The following is a 27,723-nucleotide window of genomic DNA, read 5'->3' as shown; positions in this document are numbered from 1 at the left end:
TAAAAATGATGCAAAATAAACAGAAATAACATATATCTAAAAAAGTGAGGGAGTGTTCATGGGTTCAATGTCCATTTAGGAATCCGATGGCAGAGGGGAAGAAGCTGTTCCTGAATCGCTGAGTGAGTGCCTTCAGGCTTCTGTACCTCCTACCTGATGGTAACAGTGAGAAAAGGGCATGCCCTGGGTGCTGGAGGTCCTTAATAATGGACGCTGCCTTTCTGAGACACCGCTCCTTGAAGATGCCCTGGGTACCTTGTAGGCTAGTACCCAAGGTGGGCCTCACTAAGTTTACAACTCTCTGCGGCTTCTTTTAGTCCTATGCAGTAGCAACCCCCCCCCCCCCCATACCAGACAGTGATGCAGCCTGTCAGAATGCTCTCCACGGTACATCTATAGAAGTTTTTGACTATATTTGTTGACATACCAAATCTCTTCAAACTCCTAATGAAGTATAGTCACTGTTTTGCCTTCTGTATAACTGCATCAATATGTTGGGATCAGGTTAGATCCTCAGAGATCTTGACACCCAGGAACTTGAAACTGCTCACTCTCTCCACTTCTGATCCCGCTATGAGGATTGGTATGTGTTCCTTCATCTTACCCTTCCTGAAGTCCACAATCAGCACTTCTGTCTTACTGACATTGAGTGCAAAATTATTGTTGCGGCACCATTTCACCAGTTGGCATATCTCACTCCTGTACGCCCACTTGTCACCACCTGAGATTCTACCAACAGCAGTTGTCTCATCAGCAAGTCTACAGATGGTATTTGAGCTATGCCTAGCCACACAGTCATGGGTATAGAGAGAGTAGAACGGGAGGCTAAGCACACACCTCTGAGGTGCACCTGTGTTGATCATCAGCAAGGAGAAGATATTATCACCAATCCACACAGATTGTGGTCTTCTGGTTAGGAAGTTGAGGATCCAAAGGGAGGTACAGAGGCCCAGATTCCGTAATTTCTCAGTCAGGATTGTGGGAAAGATGGCATTGAATGATGATGCCAGAAACATGGCACAGTTGTGGGCTGCCCGCAGCACATCATCCAATTGTGCTAGTCATTCAGGGCCCTAAACATTTCTTCCAGGTGAGGCAACACTTCACCTGTAAGTCTGTTGGGGTCATCTACTGTATCCGGTGTTCCCAGTGCAGTTTCTTGTACCTGAACATCGGTGAAGCCTGAGGTAGATTAGGAGATTGCTTCGCTGAGCACCTATGCCCCAACTGCTTGAAAAAGCAGGATCTCCCGAAAGCCACCCATTTCAATTCTACTTCCCATCTCCATTCCAACATGCCAGTCCATGGTCTACTCTACAGCCATGATGAGGCCACAATCAGCCTTATATTCTGTCAGGTAGCCTCATACCTGATGGCATGGACATTGATTTCGCAAACTTCAGGTAATTGCACCCCCTCCTCCTCTCACCATTCCCATTCCCATTTCCCACTGTCACCTTATCTTCTTCCCTGCCCATCACCCACCTGGTGCTCCTCCCTCTTCCCTTTCTTCCATGGACTTTTATCCTCTCCTTTCAGATTCCCTCTTCTCCAGCCTTTTATCTTTTCACCAATCAACTTCCCAGCTCTTTACTTCCCCCCCTCACCTCAATTTCACCTATCACCTGCCACCTTGTACTTCTCCTTCCCATTTCCCCATCTTCTTCTCAATTTTTTTTCCAGTCCTGATGAAGAGTCACCACCCGGGGTGTCGGTTATTTGCTCCATTCCATGGATGCTGTCTGGCCTGCTGACTTCTTCCAGCATATGTTGCGTGAATAAATTTTTATAGTTACAGATAGTGCAAACTACGTGCGCTTTGTAGTTTTCCTGACCAATGATGAATGGCGGGACTCTCAGGGCCTCTGGGCTGACTGACCAATGAGAGCGGGTGAGACTCCCCCGTCGGGTAGGTTGACCAACCACTATGGGAAGGCCAGGCTCACCCAGTGGGTGGGCTGACTGACCAGTGACGGAGGACAGGACTCACCTGGAAGGTGGGCTAACTAATCACTGATGAGGGCAACGCTTGTGCTTGCTTCAGGAGCACATACAGCTATACTAAGATTGAAAGAGTACAGAGAAGATTAGTATGGCACCTGAACGGCAATGATATGCAAATTTGTAAGTCGTTCCATTATTTTACAAGACATTATGTATGAGATAGTGTTGGCACGTGGCCAAGTGGTTAAGGTGTTCCTCTAGTGATTTGAAGGTTGCTAGTTCGAGCCTTGGCTGAGCCAGCATGTGTTTCCTTGAGCAAGACACTTAACCACACATTGCTCTGTGACGACACTGGTGCCAACAGTATGGGTCCTAATGCCCTTCCCTTGGACAACATCGGTGGCGTGGAGAGGGGAAACTTGCAGCATGGGCAACTGCTGGTCTTCCATACAACCTTGCCCAGGCCTGCGCCCTGGAAACCTTCCAAGGCACAAATCCATGGTCTCACGAGACTAACAGATGCCTATTACTAGGTATGAGATAGTACAAACCGTAGTTAGACTTAAACGGATGGGAATCTGTATATGTTTTATGTGAATTCCGGCACATGTTGGTATTAGAGGGAATGAGCAAGCAGGCAGCACTACAACCAGAGGTCATGGGCGAATGCTGAAACGTTTAAGGGAACTCAGAGGGTCAAGAAAGTGTGGAATGAGTTGCCAGCACAAGTGGCACGTGTGAGCTTGATTTCAATGTCAGAACGAAGTTTGGATAGGTACATGGATGGTAGGAGTATGGAGGGCAGTGGTCCCAGTGCAATTCAATGGAAGAAGGCAGTTTAAATGGTTTAGTACAGATTAGACTGGCCGAAAGGCCTGTTTCCGTGCTGTACTTCTCAATGACTTTAAATTAGTAAAGGGAGGCAACTAGATGTGCAGAAGTGGGCATTCAAATAAATTACGGTGGAGGAGATACGAAAAACATTATTAAAAGTGAAATCAAAAATTGTGGAGAATGAAGAAAGAATAGGAAGACATCTATAATAATAAAACAAAACAAGGAAGTCTGCAGATGCTGGAAATCCAAAGCAATACACACAAGATGCTGGAGGAACTGGGCACGGTCAGGCAGCATCTGTGGAGGGGAGTGGGTGGACAGCATTTCAGGCCAAGACCTTTGCCAGAAGGAAATTAATGCAGGAAAGAGCAGGAGGGTGGAGGTGATAATGTCAGGATTGTGGTTTGCATTGTTTTTAATGAATAAACACAATAATCAGGTGTTGTGAGTATTCTAATCAGCAAGAAACAGTTGAGCATGTACTGGTGATGTGTCCATGATATAATCAAGAGAGAGGATGGCTAATTTTAAAGTTATCATGGAGTAAAATGCAATTTAACATTAATAATGAAAACTATAGAAAGGGTGCAGAGGAGATTTACAAGGAAACTGTAGGAAGAGTGCAGAGTAGATTTACAAGGGTGTTTCCTGGATTGGGAGGAATGCCTTATGAGAATAGGTTGAGTGAACTCGGCCTTTTCTCCTTGGAGCGATGGAGGATGAATGGTGACCCGATAGAGGTGTATAAGATGATGAGAGGCATTGATCGTGTGGATAGTCAGAGGCTTTTTCCCAGGGCTGAAGTGGCTAACACGAGAGGGCACAGTGCTTGAAAGTAGGTACAGAGGAGATGTCAAGGGTCAGTTTTTTACACAGAGAGTGGTGAGTGCGTGGAATGGGCTGCTGGCGAAGGTGGTGGAGGCGGATACGATAGGGTCTTTTAAGAGGCTCTTGGATAAGTACATGGAGCTTAGAAGAATAGAGGGCTATTGGTAACCCTAGGTAATTTCTAAAGTAAGTACATGTTCAGCATAGCACCTCGGGCTGAAGGGCCTGTATTGTGCTGTAGGTTTTCTATTTTTCTATGTTTCTATATGGTGGATGCAATTTAGTGCACTGTGGACTGATCATAATCATGACATCTATTACCTAAAATTTAATGGATGCTGTCTTTTTATTACTAAGTTAATCTGCTTAGGCACCTTTTCGATTGCAGTTAGATTGAAAGGCCACCTAGATGCCTGACTACATATTTAATTTAACATTGATTGCATCTTACAGACATTGCCCTGTGATGAGATGGTCGAGACAGACACAAAAACAAAATACAGGAAAATCTAGAAACTTGTAAATAAGACGAGGAATTACTGGCACACTCAGCTGGTCACATGGCAAGCGTGCAGAAGAAACCCAAGTGACCAGATCAAGACAACGATGTTTCCTCAGCACTAGAAAATATTTGAGTTAAATAGATTTTAAGCAAATAGTAGCATAGAATTAAGGGAATGGAAAATGAAATGGAGGGGTGTATGATAGGTTAGATGTCAAGAGTCATTAAGTATTAAAGGGCTAATAGTGGAAGGATTTCCAAAAGATGCTGGATACGTCTGTACAATGAAAAAATTAAAATGTTATCAGAAGAACATGGAAAAATAGGAGTAGGAGTAAGCCACCTGATCTCAGACCCTTCTCACAATTCAATGTGATTATGGCTAATCTAACACATTCTCACCTTCTATGCTAGTTCTCAATTGCCCTCAATTACCTGATTCTTCACAAATATATCTATCTCCTCTTTATCATCAATATTTGGTAAACCCCACTCTTCTATTGCTATTAGCAAGAACCTTTTAATTTTTCAGATAAAGATAAGCAATATATATATTTTTATTTTTAATGGAGGATTGGTTAAAAGAACACTTCAGTCATTTTCAAACCAAAGCACTTTGTGTCATAAAGTGCCCCCACTGAGCTTCTATTAAAGATTGCTGGTCATGATTTCAGCATCTGTCATCATAATGCCTAAATATAAAGACGATGCGAAAATCTCTAAATGGTTGCTATACACGAATGCACCGGATGGCTCTTGACGCGAGTTGGCAACAGCAATGACTAATGTCGAGCTTTATAACAACCTACCGATGCTCACCACTAAAATCGAGGCCAGAAGACTGCAACTAGCAGGGCATTGTCTACGCCACCCCGAGCTACCTGCCAGCCTAGTCATCATATGGGAGCCCAGGCACGGGAGGATGAACCCTGGGTGCCCTCCCAAGACTACGGTCAACACGCTCCTAGAAGACAGCAGCACGGCTAATGTAGATGAACTGAACACACTGATAAGGGAGAGGGAGAAGTGGAGAGTCCGTCATCGTGCCCGACGCCGGCCCCCTAGGCCTGAGTCGACGTAGTAGTAGTATTTCAGCATCTGCAGTCTCCTGTGCTTCCACTTTATATCCTGTTACCTTTCAAAGGAACAATAATACTCATGAAGAATGACAGAATTTCTAAACAAATTTCCATCATTCCAACTCTGAAATACAGTTACACTTTTAAACAATATCATTGGCTGCCAAGGCCATCGGGATATTTGACTGTAAAGTGAAGTGCTGCATAAATGGGAGTCTTTTCTTTAATTGATATGACGAGGAGAACTTCTCACAGTGCATATCGTACTGAGTAACAATATGTTGTGATTCATAGACACTTTTATGATTCTGGACTGTTAACGAGGTAGCACAGGAACATCTTGGATTTGATCGCTAACGGAATGCAAAACTTTCTCACTTAACTGATGTGAACTGTTCTGTAAAAAATAAAACTGTTCAAATCTTATTGCTAACAAGACTAAAGGTTATAGGTTGAGTATCAAATAAAATATCAAAAACCTTACGGAACACAATGTTCCCCTGGTCCTGCATGACCCTTCAAAGCAGCAGGTTAAGATTGATTAGAACAGTCTCCGAACTATTATTACCAAAAACGGAAAAAAGATGAAAAATCTAACCATTCCCAATAATTCCAATTGTTATAAGACCATAAGATATAGGAGCAGAATTAGGCCATTTGGCCCATCGATTCTGCTCCGCCATTTCATCATGGCTGATCCATTTCCCTCTCAACCCCAATCTTCTGCCTTCTCCCCATCTCCCTGACTAATCAAGAATCATCTAACTTCTGCCTTAAATATACCCAATATCATGGGCTCCACAGCCACATGTGGCAATGAATTGCACAGACTCACCACTCTCTGGATAAGAAATTCCTCCTCATCTCATTCTAAATGGATATTCCTTTATTCTGAGGCTGGGTCCTCTGGTCATAGACTCCCCCACTATAGAAAACATTCTCTCCAGATCTACTCCATCTAGGCCTTTCAACATTTAATAGGTTTCAATGAGATCCCCCTCATTCTTCTGAATTCCAGTGAGTACAGGCCCAGAGCTCTCAAATACTTCTCACAGAACCATTTCTCAAAGCCTCAACATTACATCCTTGCTTTTATATTCTAGTCCTCTCAAAATGAATGCTAACATTGCATTTGCTTGCTTCACCAGTGACTCAACCTGCAAATTGACCTTTTGGGAATCTTGCACGAGGACTTCCAAGTCCCTTTGCATCTCAGATTTTTGAATTTTCTCTCCTTTTAGAAAAATGTCTGTGCTTTTATCTCTTCTACCAAGTGCATGACTCTACACTTCCTAACACTGTATTCCATCTGCAACTTATTTGCCCATTCTCCTAATCTGTTTAAGTCCTTCTGCAGCCTCTCTGTTTCCTCAAAACTATCCGCCCCTTCACCTATCTTCATATCTAAGGATCTATGGGGACCTCACTTTGTGGATCCAGAAGCGGCTTACCTACAGAAGGCAAGGAGTGGTTGTAGATGTGTCATATTCTGCATGGAGATCGGTGACCAGTGGTGTGCCTCAGGGATCTGTTCTGGGATCCCTTCTCTTTGTGATTTTTATAATGACCTGGATGAGGAAGTGGAGGGATGGATTAGTATATTTGCTGATGACACAAAGGTTGGGGGTGTTGTGGATAGTGTGGAGGGCTGTCAGAGATTACAACAGGACATCCATAGGATGCAAAACTGAGCTGAGAAGTAGCAGATGGAGTTCAACCCAGATGAGTGTGAAGTGATTCATTTTGGTAGGTCAAATATGATGGTGGAATATAGTATTAATGGTAAGACTCTTGGCAGTGTGGAAGATCAGAGGAATCTTGGGGTTCGAGTCCATAGGACACTCAAAGCAGCTGTGCAGGTTGACTCTGTGGTTAAGAAGGCGTATGGTGCATTGGCCTTCATCAACTGTGGGATTGAGTTTAAGAGTCGAGAGGTAATGTTGCAGCTATATAGGACCCTGGTCAGACCCCAATTGTACTGTGCTCAATTCCGGTCACCTCACTTCAGGAAGGATGTGGAAACTATAGAAAGGGTGCAGAGGAGACTTACAGGGATGTTGCCTGGATTGGGGAGCATGCCTTATGAGAATAGGTTGAGTGAACTCAGCCTTTTCTCCTTGGAGCGACGGAAGATGAAAGGTGAACTGATAAAGGTGTATAAGATGATGAGAGGCATTGATTGTGTGGATAGTCAGAGACTTTTTCCCAGGGCTGAAATAGCTAACACTAGAGGGAACAGTTTTAAGGTGCTTGGAAGTAGGTACAGAGGGGATATCATGGGTAAGTTTTTTACACAGAGAGTGGTGAGTGCGTGGAATGGGCTGCCAGCGATGGTGGTGGTGGAGGTGTATACAACAGGGTCTTTTAAGGGACTCCTGGATAGGTACATGGAGCACAGAAAGCAGAGGGCTATGGGTAACACTAGGTTATTTCTAAAGTAAGGACACGTTCAGCACAGCATCGTGCGCCAAAGGGCCTGTATTGTGCTGTAGGTTTTCTGTGTTTCTATGTTTCTCAGTCTGTGCAAATTTAGCCACAAAGCCATCAATTCCATCCTCCAAATCATCAACATGTAACATAAAAATAAGTGTCCCAACACAGACCTCTGTGGAAAACCGCTAGTCACCAATAGCCAATCAGAAAAGGCTCACTTTATTCCCACTCTTTGCCTCCTGCCAATCAATAAATGTTCTATCCAAGCTAGTATCTTTCCTGTAATACCATGGGCTCTTAAATTGTTAAGCAGCCTCATATTTAGCACCTTGTCGAAGGTCTTCTGAAATCCAAATATACAACATCTACCAATTCTACGTTGTCCATCCTGCTTGTTGCTTCTTCAAAGAATTCCAACAGATTTGTCAGGCGAGATTTTCCCTTCAAGAAACCATGCTAACTATGGCCTACTTTATCATGTGCCTCCAAGTACCCCAAAACCACATCCTTAACAGTAGACTGTAAGATCTTCTCAACCACTGAGGTCTGGCTAACTGGCCTATGATTACCTTTATTCTGCCTGCCTTTTTTCTTGAAGAGTGTAATGATATTTACAGTTTTCAAGTCTTCTGGACCCATGCCAGAATCCATTAAGGTCTTGAAAGATCATTGCTAATGCTTCCACAAGATCCTTCAGAACCCCAGGGTCCATTTGGTCCACATGACCTTCACACCTTTCAGTTTCCCAAGCACCTTCTCATTGGTATTGGCAACTTCACTCACTTCTGCCCTGACACTGTCAAACTTCTGGCATACTGCTTGTTTCTTCCACAGTGAAGACTGATGCAAAAGACTTATTCAGGTCACCCACCATTTTCTTGTTCTCTATAACTATCTCTCCGGTATCATTTCCCAACGGATCAATATCTATACTCACCTCCCTTGTACACTTTATATATCTGAAACTTTTGGTATCCTCTTTAATATTATTGGTTGGCTTACCTTTGTATTCCATCTTTTCATACTTTATGACTTATATCAATGTCTTCTGTTGGCTTTTAAAAACTTCTCTATCCTCTAACTTCCCACTAATTTTTGTTCTAATATATGCCCTCTTTTTATATGTCTTTGACTCCTCTTGTCAGCTGTAGTTGTATCATCCTGCCATTAGAATACTTCTTTTTCTTTCAGATATATCTATCCTGTGCCTTCTGAATTGCTCCCAGAATTTCCAACTATTGCTGCTCTTCTGTCATCCGTGCTGGTGTTTCGTTCCAATCAATTTTTGCCATCTCCTCTCTCATGCCTCTGCAATTCCCTTTACTCCAGTACAGTACAGATACATCTCTCTTTAGCTTCTCCTAATATTACGATCTTTCACCCCTAAGGGTTCCTTTACCTTAAGTTCTCTAATCAATTCTGGTTCATTACACAACACCCAAACCAGAATAGCTGATCCCCTAGTGTGCTCAACCACGAGCTGCTCTAAACACCCATCTCATAGGCTTTCTACAAATTCCCCCTCTTGGGATCCAGCACCAATTTGATTTTTCCAATCTATCTGTATTTTGAAATCCTGCATGACGAGCATTACATTGGTCTTTTGACATGCATTTTCTATTTCACGTTGTAATTTGTAGTGTACATCTTTACTACTGTTTGGAGGTCTGTATATGACTCTTATCAGGGGTTTTCTTACCCTTACACTTTTTTTAGCTCTGCCCACAATGATTGTATACCTTCTGTTCCTATGTCACCTTTCTAATGATTTGGTTCTATTTTTACCTACAGAGCCACACTGTCCCCTCTGCTTACCTGCCTGTCCTTTCGATATCCTTGTATGTTATGCTCCCAGCTATAATTTTCTTTTGGCTATGATTCAGTGATGCCCACAACATCATTCGGAGAAGGAAGTCTGAGAATCGGAGCGGGAGTGCGAAGGAAGCCATTTTTGAATTTTTCGGTTTTTTTCCATCGGCGTTCAGAGAGGCGGGACTGCGCAGGCATGTGGCATCAGGAGGTGAAGCGTGGAAGATTTAAAAGGAACAGAGCCTTATACAGTGGGCAGCAGAGTTTGCGGGAGGCAGAGTGAGCCCGGAGCAGAGTGAAGGCTTAAGGGCTTCGGCTCTACGGGCTTAGGCGGAAACAGACGAGGCAGGGAAGGTTTAGTTTTCAATTTCTCCTGTTATTTGAGGAGAGGGGCAGTATGAGTGTGAGGGCAGTTTGATGTTCTCGGTGCCGGATGTAGGAGGTCCTGGAGTCTCCAAGCCTCCCGTACATCCACATCTGCGCCTGGTGCGCCAAGATGCAGCTCCTAAGGGACCACGTTAGGGAGCTGGAGCTGCAGCTCGATGACCTTTGTCTGGTCAGGGAGAGTGAGGAGTTGATAGAGAGGAGTTACAGGCAGGTGGTCACACTGGGGCCACGGGAGGCAGACAAGTGGGTCAGGGCTAGGAGGGGAAAGAGGAAGAGTCAGGTAATAGAGAGTACCCCAGTGGCTGTGCCCCTTGACAATAGGTACTCCTGTTCGAGTACTGTTGGGGGGGACAGCTTACCCGGGGGAAGCGACAGTGGCCGTGCCTCCGGCACAGAGTCCGGCCCTGTAGCTCAGAAGGGTAGGGAAAGGAAGAGGAGGGCAGTTGTAATAGGGGACTCGATAGTAAGGGGGTCAGATAGGCGATTCTGTAGACGCAGTCCAGAGACCCGGATGGTAGTTTGCATCCCTGATGCCAGGGTCCGGGATCTTTCTGATCGTGTCCAAGATATCCTGAAGTGGGAGGGTGAGGAGCCAGAGGTTGTGGTACATATTGGTACCAATGACATAGGAAGGAAAAGGGAAGAGGTCCTGAAAGGAGAATATAGGGAGTTAGGAAGGGAACTGAGAAAAAGGACTGCAAAGGTAGTAATCTCAGGATTACTGCCTGTGCCACGCGACAGTGAGAGTAGGAATGCAATGAGGTGGAGGATAAATGCGTGGCTGAGGGATTGGAGCGGGGGCAGGGATTTAAGATTTTGGATAATTGGGACCTCTTTTGGCGCAGGTGTAACCTGTACAAAAAGGACGGTTTACACTTGAATCCTAGGGGGACCAATATCCTGGCGGGGAGATTTGTGAGGGCTACTGAGGTGACTTTAAACTAGAATGGTTGCAGGGTGGGAATCAAATTAAAGAGACTAGGAGAGAGGAGGTTAGTTCACAACAGGGGGATGGGAACCAGTGCAGAGAGACAGAGGGGTGTAAAATGAGGGTAGAAGCAAAAAGTAGTAAGGTGAAAAGTAAAAATGGCAGGCTGGCAAATCCAGGGCAAAAATCAAAAAGGGACACTTTTCAACATAATTGTATAAGGGCTAAGAGTGATGTAAAAGCAAGCTTGAAGGCTTTGTGTGTCAATGCAAGGAGCATTCATAACAAGGTGGATGAATTAAAAGTGCAGATTGTTATTAATGAATATGATATAGTTGGGATCACAGAGGCATGGCTCCAGGGTGACCAAGGATGGGAGCTCAACATTCAGGGATATTCAATATTCAGGAGGGATAAACATGAAAGAAAAGGAGGTGGGGTGGCGTTGCTGGTTAGAGAGGAAATTAACGCAATAGAAAGGAAAGACATTAGCCGGGTGGATGTGGAATCGATATGGGTAGAGCTGCATAACACTAAGGAGCATAAAATGCTGGTGGGAGTCGTGTACAGGCCACCTAACAGTAGTAGTGAGGTTGGGGATGGCATTAAACAGGAAATTAGAAATGCGTGCAATAAAGGAACAGCAGTTATAATGGGTGACTTCAATCTACATGTAGATTGGGTGAACCAAATTGGTAAGGCTGCTGAGGAAGAGGATTTCTTGGAATGTGAGCGGGATGGTTTTTTGAACCAACATGTCGAGGAACCAACTAGAGAGCAGGCCATTCTAGACTGGGTATTGAGCAATGAGGAAGGGTTAATTAGCAATCTTGTCATGAGAGGCCCCTTGGGTAAGAGTGACCATAATATGGTGGAATTCTTCATTAAGATGGAGAGTGACATAGTTAATTCAGAAGGTTCTGAACTTAAGGAAGGATAACTTTGAAGGTATGAGACGTGAATTAGCTAAGATAGACTGGCAAATGATACCTAAAGGGTTGACGGTGGATATGCAATGGCAAGCATTTAAAGATCGCATGGATGAACTACAACAATTGTTCATCCCAGTTTGGCAAAAGAATAAATCAGGGAAGGTAATGCACCCGTGGCTGACAAGGGAAATTAGGGATAGTATCAATTCCAAAGAAGAAACATACAAATTAGCCAGAAAAAGCGGCTCACCTGAGGACTGGGAGAAATTCAGAGTCCAGCAGAGGAGGACAAAGGGCTTAATTAGGAAAGGGAAAACAGATTATGAGAGAAAACTGGCAGGGAACATAAAAACTGACTGTAAAAGCTTTTATAGATATGTGAAAAGAAAAAGATTGGTTAAGACAAAATGTAGGTCCCTTACAGATAGAAACAGGTGAATTGATTATGGGGAACAAGGACATGGCAGACCAATTGAATAACTACTTTGGTTCTGTCTTCACTAAGGAGGACATAAATAATCTTCCGGAAATAGTAGAGGACAGAGGGTCTAGTGAGATGGAGGAACTGAGGGAAATACATGTTAGTAGGGAAGTGCTGTTAGGTAAATTGAAGGGATTAAAGGCAGATAAATCCCCAGGGCCAGAAGATCTGTATCCCAGAATGCTTAAGGAAGTAGCCCAAGAAATAGTGGATGCATTAGTGATAATTTTTCAAAACTCGTTAGATTTTGGACTAGTTCCTGAGGATTGGAGGGTGGCAAATGTAACCCCGCTTTTAAAAAAGGAGGGAGAGAGAAACCAGGGAATTATAGACCGGTTAGCCTAACATCGGTGGTGGGGAAAATGCTAGAGTCAGTTTTCAAAGATGTGATAACAGCATATTTGGAAAGTGGTGAAATCATCGGACAAAGTCAGCATGGATTTGTGAAAGGAAAATCATGTCTGGCGAATCTCATAGAATGTTTTGAGGATGTAACTAGTAGAGTGGATAGGGGAGAACCAGTGGATGTGATATATTTGGATTTTCAAAAGGCTTTTGACAAGGTCCCACACAGGAGGTTAGTGTACAAACTTAAAGCACCCGGTATTGGGGGTAAGGTATTGATGAAGATAGAGAATTGGTTGGCAGACAGGAAGCAAAGAGTGAGAATAAACGAGACCTTTTCAGAATGGCAGGCAGTAACTAATGGGGTACCGCAAGGCTCAGTGCTGGGACCCCAGTTGTTTACAATATATATTAATGACTTAGATGAGGGAATTAAATGCAGCATCTCCAAGTTTGCGGATGACACGAAGCTGGGCGGCAGTGTTGGCTGTGAGGAGGATGCTAAGAGGATGCAGGGTGACTTGGATAGGTTAGGTGAGTGGGCAAATTCATGGCAGATGCAATTTAATGTGGATAAATGTGAGGTTATCCACTTTGGTGGCAAAAACAGGAAAACAGATTATTATCTGAATGGCGGCCAATTAGGAAAAGGGGAGGTGCAACGAGACCTGGGTGTCATTATACACCAGTCATTGAAAGTGGGCATGCAGGTACAGCAGGCGGTGAAAAAGGCAAATGGTATGCTGGCATTCATAACAAGAGGATTTGAGTACAGGAGCAGGGAGGTACTACTGCAGTTGTACAAGGCCTTGGTGAGATCACACATGGAGTATTGTGTGCAGTTTTGGTCCCCTAATCTGAGGAAAGACATTCTTGCCATAGAGGGAGTACAAAGAAGGTTCACCAGATTGATTCCTGGGATGGCAGGACTTTCATATGATGAAAGACTGAAACGACTAGGCTTATACTCATTGGAATTTAGAAGATTGAGGGGGGGATCTAATTGAAATGTATAAAATCCTAAAGGGATTGGACAGGCTAGATGCAGGAAGATTGTTCTTGATGTTGGGGAAGTCCAGAACCAAGGGGTCACAGTTTGAGGATAAAGGGGAAGCCTTTTAGGACCGAGATTAGGAAAACCTTCTTCACACAGAGAGTGGTGAATCTATGCAATTCTCTGCCACAGGAAACAGTTGAGGCCAGTTCATTGGCTATATTTAAGAGGGAGTTAGATATGGCCCTTGTGGCTAAAGTGATCAGGGGGTATGCAGAGAAGGCAGGTACAGGGTTCTGAGTTGGATGATCAGCCATGATCATACTGAATGGCGGTGCAGGCTCAAAGGGCCGAATGGCCTACTCCTGCACCTATTTTTTATGTTTCTATGTTTCTATACATGCCAGTCCATAACTGTGCTACAAGTTCATCTATCTTATTCTGTATACTCTGTGCATCTAAATATAACAGCTTTAGTCCTGGATTCATGACTCTTTTGATTTTGCCCCTATTACATTGCAACTCATCCCCCTTGATTGCAATATTGTCCTAATATCAGCCTATCCTTGCTAGCAGTTTCATTACACACTGCCTCTGTTTGTAAAACAACTACACCATCCTCAGTTCCATCACTCCAGCTCCCATCCCCCTGACAAAGTAAGTTAAACCCTCCTGAACAGTTCTAGCAAACATGTCCACAAGGATATTAGGCCCCGTTGGGTTCAGGTGTAACCCATGCCTTTTGTACAGGTCATGCCTTCCTCAGAAGAGATCCCAATGATCCAGAAATGTTGATCAGAGATAGTGTCACGGCTGCAGAAAAAGTGGACGCCATGGAGGGATTGTCTATGGAGTCTGTGGGTGGAGGTTAGGAACAGGAAGGGGTCAATAATTCTACTGGGTGTTTTATTACAGGCCACCCAATAGTAACAGGGATATCAAGCAGCAGATAGGGAAACAGATCCTGGAAAGGTGTAATAATAATAGAGTTGTCGTGATGGGAGATTTTAATTTCCCAAATATTGATTGGCATCTCCCTAGAGCAAGGGGTTTAGATGGGGTGGAGTTTGTTAGGTGTATTCAGGAAGGCTTCTTGACACAATATGTCAATAAGTCTACAAGAGGAGAGACTGTACTTGATTTGGTATTGGGAAATGAACCTGGTCAGGTGTCAGATCTCTCATTTTGGAGATAGTGATCATAATTCTATCTCCTTTACAATAGCATTGGAGAGAGATAGGAACAGACAAGTTAGAAAAGCATTTAATTGGAGTAAGGGGAATTATGAGGCTATCAGGTGGGAAATTGGAGGCTTAAATTGGAAACAGATGTTTCCAGGGAAAAGTACAGAAGAAATGTGGCAAATATTCAGGGGATATTTGGGTGGAGTTCTACATAGGTACATTCCAATGAGACAGGGAAGTTATGGTAGGGTACAAGAACTGTGGTGTACAAAGGCTGTAATAAATCTAGTCAAGAAGAAAAAAAAAGCTTACTAAAGGTTCAGGGAGCTAGCTAATGTTAGAGATCTAGAAGATTATAAGGCTAATAGGAAAGAGTTTAAGAAAGAAATTAGGAGAGCCAGAAGGGGCCATGAGAAGGCCTTGGCGGGCAGGATTAAGGTAAACGCCAAGGCATTCTACAAGTATGTGAAGAGCAAGAGGATAAGACGTGAAAGAATAGGACCTATCAAGTGTGAAGGTGGGAAAGTATGTATGGAACTGGAGGAAATAGCAGAGGTACTTAATGAATACTTCAGTATTCACTATGGAAAAAGATCTTGGTGATTGTAGTGATGACTTGCAGCAGACTGAAAAGCTTGAGCATGTAGAAATTAAGAAAGAGGATGTGCTGGAGATTTTGGATAGCATCAAGTTGGATAAGTTGCCAGGACTGGATGAGATGTACCCAGGCTACTGTGGGAGGCGAGGAAGGAGATTCCTGAGCCTCTGGCGATGATCTTCGCATCATCAATGGGGACAGGAGAGGTTATGGAGGATTGGAGGGTTGCGGATGTTGTTCCTTTATTCAAGAAAGGGAGTAGAGATAGCCCAGGAAATTATAGACCAGTGAGTCTTACCTCAGTTGTTGGTAAGTTGATGGAGAAGATCCTGAGAGGCAGGATTTATGAACATTTGGAGAGGTATAATATGATTAGGAGTAGTCAACATGGCTTTGTCAAGAGCAGGTCATCCCTTACGAGCCTGATCGAATTTTTTGAGGATGTGACTAAACATATTGATGAAGGAAGAGCAGTAGTTGTAGTGTATATGGATTTCAGCAAGGCATTTGATAAGGTACACCATGGAAGGCTTATTGAGAAAGTACTGAGGCATGGGATCCAAGGGGACATTGCTTTGTGGATCCAGAACTGGCTTGCCCACAGAAGGCAAAGAGTGGTTGTAGACAGGTCATATTCTGCATGGAGGTCGGTCACCAGTGGAGTGCCTCAAGGATCTGTTCTGGGACCCTTACTCTCCATGATTTTTATAAATGACCTGGATGAGGATGTGGAGGGATGGGTTAGTAAGTTTGCTGATGACACAAAGGTTAGAAGTGTTGTGGATAGTGTGGAGGGCTGCCAGAAGTTGCAGCGGTACATTGATAGGATGCAAAACTGGGCTGAGAAGTGGCAGATGGAGTTCAACCCAGATAAGTGTGAAGTGGTTTATTTTGGTAGGTCAAATATGATGGCAGAATATAGTATTAATGGTAAAACTCTTGGCAGTGTGGAGGATCAGAGGGATCTTGGGTTCCGAGTCCATAGGACACTCAAAGCAGCTGCACAGGTTGACTCTGTGGTTAAGAAGGCGTACGGTGTATTGGCCTCTATCAATCATGGAATTGAATTTAGGAGCCGAGAGGTAATGTTGCAGCTATATAGGACCCTGTTCAGACCACACCTGGAGTACTGTGCTCAGTTCTGGTCGGCACACTACAGAAAGGATGTGGAAACCATAGAAAGGGTGCAGAGGAGATTTACAAGATTGGGGAGCATGCCTTATGAGAATAGGTTGAGTGAACTTGGCCTTTTCTCCTTGGAGTGACAGAGGATGAGAGGTGACCTGATAGAGGTATATAAGATGATGAGAGGCGTTGATCGTGTGGATAGTCAGAGGCTTTTTCCCAGGGCTGAAATGGTTGCCACAAGAGGACACAGGTTTAAGGTGCTGGGGAGTAGATACAGAGGAGATGTCAGGGGTAAGTTTTTTACTCAGAGAGTGGTGAGTGCGTGGAATGGGCTGCCGGCAATGGTGGTGGAGGCAGATACGATAGGGTCTTTTAAGAGACTTTTGGATAGGTACATGGAGCTTAGAAAAATAGAGGGCTATCGGTAAGCCGAGTAATTTCTAAAGTAAGGACATGTTCGGCACAGCTTTGTGGGCCGAAGGGCCTGAATTGTGCTGTAGGTTTTCTATGTTTCTATGTTAAATCTGAACCCCTGAAACTTGCACCAGTTCTTCAGCCATGCACTCATCAACCATAGCATCCTGTACTTACACTCAATGCAGAATCAGAATGAGAATCAGGTTTATTATCACCGGCATGTGACGGGAAATTTGGTAACTTAGCAGCAGCAGTTCAATGCAATACACAATCTAGCAGAGCGAAAATAATAATAATAATATTAATAAGTAAAATAAAACATAATAATAAACAAGTAAATCAATTATGTATATTGAATAGATTTTCAAAAACAGAAATACTGTATTTTTTTTTAAAAAGTGAGGTAGTGGCCAAAACTTCAATGTCCAGTTAGGAATCAAATTGCCAAGGGGAAGAATCTGTTCCTGAATCGCTAAGTGTGTGTCTTCAGGCTTCTGTACCTCCTACCTGATGGTAACAGTGAGAAAAGGAGGGTGCTGGAGGCCTTTCTGAGACACCGCTCCCTAAAGACGTCCTGGTTACTTTGTAGGCTAGTGCCCAAGATGGCTGATTAGATTTACAACCTTCTGCAGCTTCGTTCGGTTCTGTGCAGTAGCCCCTCCATATCAGACAGTGATTCAGCCAGTTAGAATGCTCTCCATGGTACAACTATAGAAGTTTTTGAGTGTATTTGTTGACATGCCAAGTCTCTTCAAACTCCTAATGAAGTATAGCCACTGTCTTGTCTTCTTTATAACTGCATTGATATGTTGTGACCAGGTTAGATCCTCAGAGATCTTGACACCCAGGAACTTGAAACTGCTCACTCTCTCCACTTCTGATCCCTCTATGAGGATTGGTATGTGTTCCTTCGTCTTACCCTTCCTGAAGTCCACAATCAGCTCTTTCGTCTTACTGTTGTTGAGTGCCAGGATATTGCTGCACCACTAGTTGGCATATCTCACTCTGTATGTCCTCTTATTACCACCTGAGATTCTACCAACAATGGATGTATTGTCAACAAATTTGTAGATGGTATTTGAGCTATGCCTAGCCACACAGTCAAGGGGATATAGAGAGTGGAGCAGTGAGCTAAGCACACATACCTGAGGTGCGCCAGTGTTGATCGTCAGTGAGGAGGATATGTTATCATCAATCCACACAGACTGTGGTCTTCTGGTTAGGGAGTCAAGGATCCAATTGCAGAGGGAGGTACAGAGGCCCAGGTTCTGCACACTTCTCTATCAGGATTATGGGGATGATGGTATTAAATGTTGAGCTACAGTCGATGAACAGCATCCTGAGGTAGGTATTTGTGTTGCTTAGGTGGTCTAAAGCCGTGTGGAGAGCCATTGAGATTGCATCTGCCGTTGACTTATTGTGGCGATAGGCAAATTTCAATGGGTCCGGGTCCTTGCTGAGGCAGGAGTTCAGTCTAGTCATAACCAACCTCTCAAAGCATTTCATCACTGTCAATGCGAGTGCTACCGGGCAATAGTCATTAAGGCAGCCCACATTATTCTTCTTTGGCACTGGTATAATTGTTGCCTTTTTGAAGCAAGTGGGAACTTCTGCCTGCAGCAGTGAGAGGTTGAAAATGTCCTTGAATATTCCCACTAGTTGGTTAGCATAGATTTTCAGAGCCTTACCAGGTACTCTATCGGGACCTACTGCCTTGCGAAGGTTCACTCTCTTTAAAGACAGTCTAACATCGGCCTCTGAGACAGAGATCACAGGGTCATCAGCTGCAGCAGGGATCTTCACAGATGTAGTTATGTTCTCCCTTTCGAGGCGTGCATGGAAGGCGTTGAGTTCAATTCAAGTTTAATTGTCATTCAACCGTACATGAATACCGATGAGTACAGCCAAATGAGACAGTGTAACTCCAGGACCGAGATGGCAAATCACAGTGCACAGAGTCACACACAGCACAAAGCACACGTAGAACATACAAGATAGTAAACACAAGTAAGATATCAGTAAAATATAGCCACTCAAAAAATACAGTGCAGACCCTGAGTCCATGAGTGCTGCAGAAATCTGCACTTGACCACAAAACAGATTGTCTTTCGCTGAGTGAGTATTGAAAGCGGGGTTAGTACTGACTCCAGCCTGGATGCCAGACCTCGTCACCCCTAGGAGAGCGCACCGGCTTTGATGTGTCTCTACCGGCAGCTGTAGTAGGGAAATTCTAGGCGGTTTCCAGATCAGGTTACATGGTCGGCACAACATTGTGGGCTGAAGGGCCTGTAATGTGCTGTAGATTCCTATGATTCTCAGATTCTATGACATTGCAGCTTGAGGTCTACTCCTCGCTATCACTGAGGCCGCACCACCCCTCACCATCCACCCCAGTTCTCAGGAAACAAATCAGTGAATTAAACTCACCGATGTACGGCACAGGCAGCAATCCAGGGATTACTACCCCAGAGGTCCTGCTTTTCAGCTTTCTACCTAGCTCCCTCAAATCTCTGTTCAGGACCTCCTCACCTCTCCTACCTACGCTATTGGTGCCAATATTTACCAAGTCTTCTGGCTGCTCACCCTCTCCCTTTAGAATGTCGTGGACCTGATCCAAGAAATCTCTGACCCTGGTACCTGGGAGGCAACATACCATCTGGGTGTCTCTATCACGTCCACAGAATCTCATCTCTATTCCTCTAACTATAGAGTCGCCTATCACTACTGCAGTCCTCTTCACCTCTCTTCTCTTATGAGCCATAGCACCGTACTCGGTGACAGAGACCCTGTCACCCCCTTGTTAGGACGTCCCCCTCAACTGTATCAAGTGGTCTGGTTATTATTGAGGGGAACGGTCACAGGGGTACTTTGCACTGGCTACCCACTTCCCTTCCTTCTCCTGACAGTCATCAGTCCTGACGAAGGGTTGCGGCCCGATTCGTTGACTGATCGTTTCCACGAATGCTGCCCGACCTGCTGAGTTCCTCCAGTGTGTTGTGAGTGTTGCAGTCACCCAGTTACCTGAAGACTACCAGTTTTGCAGACCTGCTAAAAGTGGCAGTCTATAAGTGAACAATCTGAAGTGTTGAAAATCTGGTACATTGATGAATAAGCAAACTTGAGTACAGATCTCTTATACTATTTGCAGAAAATGAATTTAGTTTTAATAACTTAAAATCAAAAGTGGCCAAATGCCATATGCAAAAACAACACAACCAAGTTACTGAAATTCTTAAAGGAATTCAACCTGCTGCCTTTATTGCATCTGATCTGCATGAATTCATCCCATACTAACATAATGGACCTCCTACTGCCCTGTGAGATAGCTCACAGACACCTTGTTTGCATCCAGTTAAATCTGTTACTGGATAAGCCCCATCATTCAGCTCTGGGACATGTTCTCCCTGCAGCAAAGGAAGCTGAGGTATGATTTAATTAAGGGGCATAAGATCATGACAGACATAGATCAGGTAGACAGTAAAAACTTTTTCCTGTGGTCAGGCTATAAAACAAGAGGGTATAGGCTGAAGGTGAGAGGAAGGAGATTTAAGAAGAATCTGAATGGAAATATTTTACATAAAAGTAGTTGATATCTGAAATAATTTGTCAGAGGAGGTGATGGAATCAAATAGAATTGCTATATTTGGAAGGTGTTTAGACAGATATTTAATTAGCCAAGGCATGGAAGGATATGACCCTAATGCAGACAAATGGGATTAGTGTAGGGGAACAAAAATGTTGGCATGAATGCAATAGGCTAAAGGACCAATTTCAGTGCTATACAACTCTGTCTCCATGACTCTCTCAGCCCCTCTTGTAAGGATGTTAAAAGTTGCAGCAAGAAGCAGGAGAATAGGATTGAGAGGTAAGTTACATCAGTCATGATTGAATAGAGGAGCAGACTTGATAGGTCAAATGGCTTAACTGCTCCTATATCTTATGGTCACTTTAACTAGACGTGGATAATCATTAATGAAAGGATAATACTCTATTAACTTTAAGCTTGAGAAATGTTTTCACCAATTAATTTATCATTCATCATTCTTACTTTTCTGTGCCCTTTCTGCTGTGATATTAGAGGAATCTTAGCAATAAAGGATAATATTGTGCTTTGTAGGGAAGATTGGAGCGGGTGAACTGTTTTAATTTTGTTTTATTCCTTACTTTGACAATGACAACATTCATGGAAGCCCACAGCTCTCCAGGACGGTCTCTGTGGTTGATGCATCATGATGCCCTGGCCAAACTTTAATCCAGTTTAATGTTAATATGGAGCCTCATGATCAGCAGAGTGCTTCTGATTATGATTCCTTTGCTTTCCATTAGTCCGTGTTAAAATGCAATCAATAGCCTGTGATATCGCAACTATTTTGTCATTTCAGCCGCATATTATTTCAGGCATTTCTTTAAGTTTGTCTTCGTCTTTATCCAAACTTAACGAAGAGGAAAGGAAATGCAAAATTTGTTCAAATCATTTGAATTTTGCAACAAGTTTTCCATGAGTCACTTGAAACTTAACATCTTTAAGATCATGATGGAGATTTCAATTGATTTGTTATGGAATAAGGATTTCCCTCTAAGAATCTTTCACGTGTGCACTCTAATACCATGCAGTGTTTTCATGTGCAACTGTTCAAGTCTCTGCTCTTAATACTCGTCATGTGGCACAAAATGCAGCAGGTAGCGCTACTGCCTTGTACCTCTAATAACGTGCATTAGATGCTAACCCCGGGTACCAACTGTCCGAGGTTTCCACATTCACTTGTCAATTTCCTCAAAGCGCTCTGGCGTACTCCCGCATCCTACAGACACTCAAGTCGGGCACTCAGGTGTGTGTGAGTGATGGGGTAGTCAGTGGCATGTGACAGAGAATATATTGTAAGGAAATAAATAGAGGGGTGACACTAATGAGACTACACTGGGAGGTTACGTGGATGGACATGATGCATGCACATGCTACAAAACACAGAAACAAGCTGCAGGACTTTTTCAGCGCTGGAAAGGAAGTCAGTATCTGCCGCAAGACACAATGTGTTGCAGGAATTCAGCGGGTCATGATGCGGGGTTTCGACAATTCCTTCTCCCCGCGAGCTGAATTCCTTCAGCAGACTGCTTGTCGTTTCAGATTCCAGCGTCTACAGATCTAGTCCATCTTGACGACATCCGCTCTCCCCGTAGCCTACCAAGCCTATTTATGACTTTTACAGTATTTGGCTGTTTAAAGAAACGCGGGGGTGTACACCGATGCTGAAAGAATTCTGTACTCAGCAAAACAAAGCGTTCAGTCCTTTCACTCTGCTAGTTCAAAAGAGGAGAAAAGGTCACATAAGTACCCGTGCTGGGCTGTTCAGCTTTTAGAGCCGACAGAAACCAGAGGCCAGTTCATTGGCTATATTTAAGAGGGAGTTAGATATGGCCCTTGTGGCTACGGGGGTCAGGGGGTATGGAGGGAAGGCTGGGGCGGGGTTCTGAGTTGGATGATCAGCCATGATCATAATAAATGGCGGTGCAGGCTCGAAGGGCCGAATGGCCTGCTCCTGCACCTATTTTCTATGTATGTTTCTAAACCATCATTGTTACGTGGAACCCGGCAGCGAAGGATACGAGTTCCAATATCAAATAAAACTTTAAAATCATTCTCAGCGTTTCCACTTTGAATGAGCGTTACGGGTCGAAATAAGTTTGAGGGACTGTTTGAAACAGGTTTCCCCCGTGCAGTCCGCCAACGAAGGTTTCATCTAATTCACTCTCAGTCAATTACGTACCGCGGCGTCGGTCGCCTCTAGTGTTAATTTCAGGCGGAAGCGTTGAGGAACAAATGCATCAGGATGGGAAGTCCGCTCGCAAACGTCAGAAGGTTTGTGACTGAAGGCAAATGGAGAGTTTGAAATTGGACTCGTTTACGGACGTAACCTGCCCGACCACGCCCACTCACCACCCCCACCCCTTCCGAGATTTAGGAGCAGCGAGCGAACAAGATCGAGAGTGCGGTAGGCTGACTTCTCGAGATCACCAGATTCCCCGCGAACCCGCATTGAATAGAACAACTTGTCAGGTGCCTCCTGAGCGGCACAGAGGAGGTAACGATATCGGGTTGGTTAAATTCGCTGTTGTGATTTAACTCCTAGAGGAGGGGGAGCGAGGTAGAAGTCCTGATGGAACATAGGTGCTTGCACTAATGTGCAGGTTGGGCGTCTGAGTGAGGGTGAAACGTCCAACGGGAGCACAATCGGTGCTCGGATTCCCTGCCCCGTGTGAAGTCAGGACTATGCTGCCAGAATGTTGGCCAGGAAGAGCATCATCCCAGAGGAGTACGTCCTGGCCCGGATCGCGGCTGAGAATGTCCGGCAGCCCCGCTATACAATACGTCCTCGTCAACCCCGCTTCATTAACAAGAACGGAGCTTGCAACGCGGCGCATAAGAACATCAGGGAGCAAGGTCGCTTCCTGCAGGATGTCTTCACCACCCTGGTAGACCTGAAGTGGCGCTACACCCTTTTCATCTTCACCATGTCCTTCCTCTGCAGTTGGCTACTCTTCGCCATGATGTGGTGGCTGGTGGCCTTCGCGCACGGAGACCTGGACCACAGACAGAGCACGTCCTTCGAGCCGTGCGTCACCAAGGTGAGGTCGTTCACCTCGGCCTTCCTTTTCTCCATCGAGGTGCAGGTCACCATCGGCTTCGGCGGCAGGATGATGACCGAGGAGTGCCCCATGGCCATCACCGTGCTCATCATGCAGAACATCTCGGGGCTGATCATCAACGCCGTCATGCTGGGCTGCATCTTCATGAAGACTGCTCAGGCTCACCGGAGAGCGGAGACCCTGATCTTCAGCCGGCACGCCGTGATCGGCCTGAGGAACGGCAAGCTCTGCTTCATGTTCAGAGTGGGCGACCTGAGGAAGAGCATGATCATCAGCGCCTCGGTCCGGATGCAGGTTGTGAAGAAGACCACCACCACCGAGGGAGAGGTTATCCCCATCCACCAGATCGACATCCTGGTGGACAACCCCATCGACACCAACAACATCTTCTTGGTGGCGCCGCTCACCATCTGCCATGTTATAGACAAGCGGAGCCCTCTCTACGAGATCTCGGCCAGCGACCTGCAGCACCAGAACCTGGAGGTGATCGTCATACTGGAAGGCGTGGTGGAGACCACTGGCATCACCACCCAGGCCAGGACGTCTTACATCGCCGAGGAGATCTTGTGGGGCTACCGCTTCGTCCCGATCGTGACCGAGGAGGACGGTACCTACTCGGTGGATTACTCCAAGTTCGGCAACAGGATCAAAGTGGCGACTCCTCGCTGCACGGCCAGAGAGCTGGATGAGAAGCCCTCCATCCTGATCCAGACCCTGCAGAAGAGTGAGCTCTCGCACCAGAACTCGCTGAGGAAGCGGAGTTCGATGAGGCGAAACAACTCAATGAGGAGGAACAACTCTTTCTTAAATAAAGTGCAGTTTTTTACTCCGGATAGCACAGAGTACTGATAAATTCTATTATTGACTGGGGAATGAATTTTACAAAGGTGCATGCATTTTGTTTGGAATTTTACAAGTTTTCAAACGAGACGCGACTTGCAGACTGAGAGAGATATCTTGAATAAAATCGTTATTTTTCTTTCTGGGCCCATATGGAATTACTGTATATTACACTCTTAGGAGCTCATTTCTACGATGTTAACTTTTTCCTGTTAGATATTCCGTAAATCCCTGCGAAAGTTAGCGAGTCCTTTGCGGTTCCGCACGACACTTCGCTGTTTGCCAAGAATTTGTCTCGGAATTCATTGGCAATGCATCATTTATTGATGGAACAATCAACCAATGAGGTGAAGGATGCGTAACAGGTCATCCACTGCTCGATTAACTTCAATCAGCAAGGGAACAGAGAATCTCCGCTATATTTTTCTTTTTTTTTTGTGGTTCCGGCTAGCATCCTGGAGGAATCTCCTGCTCCCTGAATGTTTCTCCTCACGCCCTTTGCCCTTGCATCTTGCCCCCACTTTGGCAAGTGTCAAGTTCCGAGTTCAGTCCCTTCTCTTGCCTTTCTTCACCCTCACGGTTTACATGACTGTGGAAATTATTTAGAGTCCGTTTATCTTTATTTAATTAGTTCAGTTGAAAGAAATTGACCAAACGGTTGATCTTATTTCTCTGTTGCTTTGAGGATTAGTCTGAGCCCTGTGTCTGAGCAGTGGTAAGCAAGGGACAAGATGAAGGTGCAATAGAGAAGGGTTTTTGATAGTGATGATAAGGGAATAGGACTTAGAGAAACCCTTTAAAACGAGAACGGAAGGGTGAAGGAGATAGATGGTGTTAATGAGTTTTGTTGACTGCTGACTGATGCCACAGGATATAATAGACTGAGCTTGTGACACAATATATATGGGATTTTCACAGGAAGAATGCTCTCTCAGAACGTGGTTTATGTATCACTAATATACACTGAGATTTATCTTGAGCCTTAGAGCAAATGGAATGTAAACATTTGCTGTTCTGTAACTCTTTCCACTCAAATATGCCTATAAAATTTACAAGGACTGGGTACTATAGTGTGTCAAGACTGAAGGCCAATAAAGATGTCAAAATATCCCACTTGAGATAGAGTTTGTACAATCAGTAAAGTGCCTGTAGCAGCTCCCCACAGAAGAGTTTGGCTAGTTATGTCTGGGCATGTGATTAGAATAAATACTAAAATGTGGCACTTGTTTAACATGTGCTAAAAAAGTGAAGTAGTAAATGTCTTTGCCGAATGTGACAGATTTTTTCACTATTTTAATCCACAGCAGATATAGCTCCAACTGTCACTCAAACTAGGAGGTATAAATGACATCTTTAATTGAATAAAATCAAAGTTTGTTAGAAGCAATGGTGCAGCATTTGTGGAAAGGGAAACAGATTGAAGTGACAGAGACTGTGGCAATTCTGGTTCCTGGCTCCATATTGTAGTAAAGTCTAGGATGTAAAATGTGAACTCATTTCCCTTTTCGACAGAAGTTACCTGACTTGTTGAATCTTATTAGGATTGTCCATATTTATTTCAGACTTACAGCATCTGCAGTATTTTTATTATCATGTACCTTTAATACAATACTTGAAAACAGATCGCTGGCAGTTCTCTCAACATTGGGCAAACTAATATTAACAAGATGGCAAGTTTTAAGTACAGCTGCATTCTGCAGTTCCTAGAATGGATTATTATGCTGCTAATATGTAGCTGTATCTACAACAACTGTAAATCGGTATATCATGATCACCAATTGCTTACAGACATTTGAAACTTTTTGGTTACTCTGTAGAGGTATACAGAGAAGCAGGGAATGACTTATAACATTTGTGACTTGAATTGTAATGTTAGTTTTATGAACTTGCTATTGGCTGAAAAAATTCATACATTTGCTCATTTTCTTTGGATTCCAATATTGACACTTACTCTTCTCACCACCTTTAATCTAATTATTGAATATGAGGGAGTACCAACTCCTGCTATATAAAAAAAGTAACTGTCTAAAAATTTCACACCAAATGAACAGGCTGGAGATCTGAAGATTGTGATGGTACAGTCTGATCAGTTTAGTGGATTACAGAGTTGAACAAATCCAGCTAGGGAAAGTCAGATTTTATTTTTTGAATGAATTAATAATGCTTCTGGCCCAACACCAATGGCAGTACTTGTGCACAACCATACCAAGCCCCAGCATTTACATTTAGAAAGCCGGGCAGTCAAGAAAGAGTATCAGTGTCGCAAACTGTGCTGAGATTATCATCAGACACCACTTGTTGCAACTGTCAGATCTAATTGTTGGCAGTGCCTCAGCATCACAGGTAGGTAAGATGCCCAGCCCGAATCAGAACTGCCCATTCTGCAATAGTATGAAAACTTGCAATACTGTACTGCAACCTTTAATGATTCTATTACCTGAAGTATGCAGTTTTTCTGTGTCCTTCACCAGTCTGATGTACTTTAAAATGAAACCATCAGCTATCTTTCTGTTTCTTCATCTGTAGTTTTCCTTTTTTCCTTTGTTCTGACTTGGAGAATTTATTTATATACAGCTTCTTCTCCTTTCCTTTCCAGTCCTGATGAAGGGACTCAGGCTGAAACAATGACAGTTTTATTCCTTTCTATAGATGCTGCCTGACCTACTGAATTCCTCCAGCAGGATTTCCAGCATCTGCAGAATCTTTTGTACTTACGATACTGCAGAGTGACTTGTGCAAGTGTTTCCTTCACTCATTCTCACACGCCCATCTCTGAAGTGCTTCTTTATTTAACTTATCCTGTTTATCTAAACTTTATCCTTTGACGGTATTGGCCAATCGGTTCGATTCTCTGCGGAGAATCATGTGTTTACAATTTATTCCACTTTCTTGAAGTAGATTTGATTCTCCTCTCTTAACAGGCACATATATTTTTCGTGAGGAATTCTTAACTCATAATAAAACCCACACAGACTAATCAGTTAAAGATCTGAACCCTTCTTTCAATTTCTAAGAAAATGGATTAAGATTCTCATCTCTAGTTTATAAATTTTTCATTTCTGCAGGCAAACTTCCAAATTTATTGAAGTTGCTAGGATCAAATTTTTCTTTACCATATCTTTCTAAGCTCTAATGTGCCATTTATTCAATGCCTTTGCTATGTTCAAATCAAATCAGTTGCACAGTATTTTTTTATTTGCAATTAATTTAATCTCTCTTGAGTAATTCTTTGCTTTCTTAACTTTTTCACCATAGGTCATAGTCAGAGAGTCATGGAAAGAGGCAGCATGGGAACAGAGCCTCTGGCCCACTGAATATATGCCAATCATCACTTGTACTATCCTTTTCCAAGGCATTTTATTCTCCCTTCATCAACCTCTCCTAGATTTTACAACTCGCCTGTACTAGTGGT

The 27,723-nt window shown here is 43.9% G+C and overlaps 2 pseudogenes; both read left to right on the top strand.

The window, feature by feature from the left end:
• The first annotated feature begins 2,029 nt into the window (after positions 1–2,029).
• LOC140187019 (U6 spliceosomal RNA) lies at positions 2,030–2,144 on the top strand (annotated as a pseudogene).
• Positions 2,145–22,764: 20,620 nt separating this feature from the next.
• LOC140186730 (ATP-sensitive inward rectifier potassium channel 8 pseudogene) lies at positions 22,765–24,452 on the top strand (annotated as a pseudogene).
• Positions 24,453–27,723: the final 3,271 nt, after the last annotated feature.

This window comes from Mobula birostris, chromosome 23, assembly GCF_030028105.1.
Source record: "Mobula birostris isolate sMobBir1 chromosome 23, sMobBir1.hap1, whole genome shotgun sequence".
Taxonomy (NCBI): Eukaryota; Metazoa; Chordata; class Chondrichthyes; order Myliobatiformes; family Myliobatidae; genus Mobula; species Mobula birostris.
The sequence above is the reverse complement of the archived record's forward strand: the minus strand, read 5'-3'. Positions and strand labels throughout refer to the sequence as shown.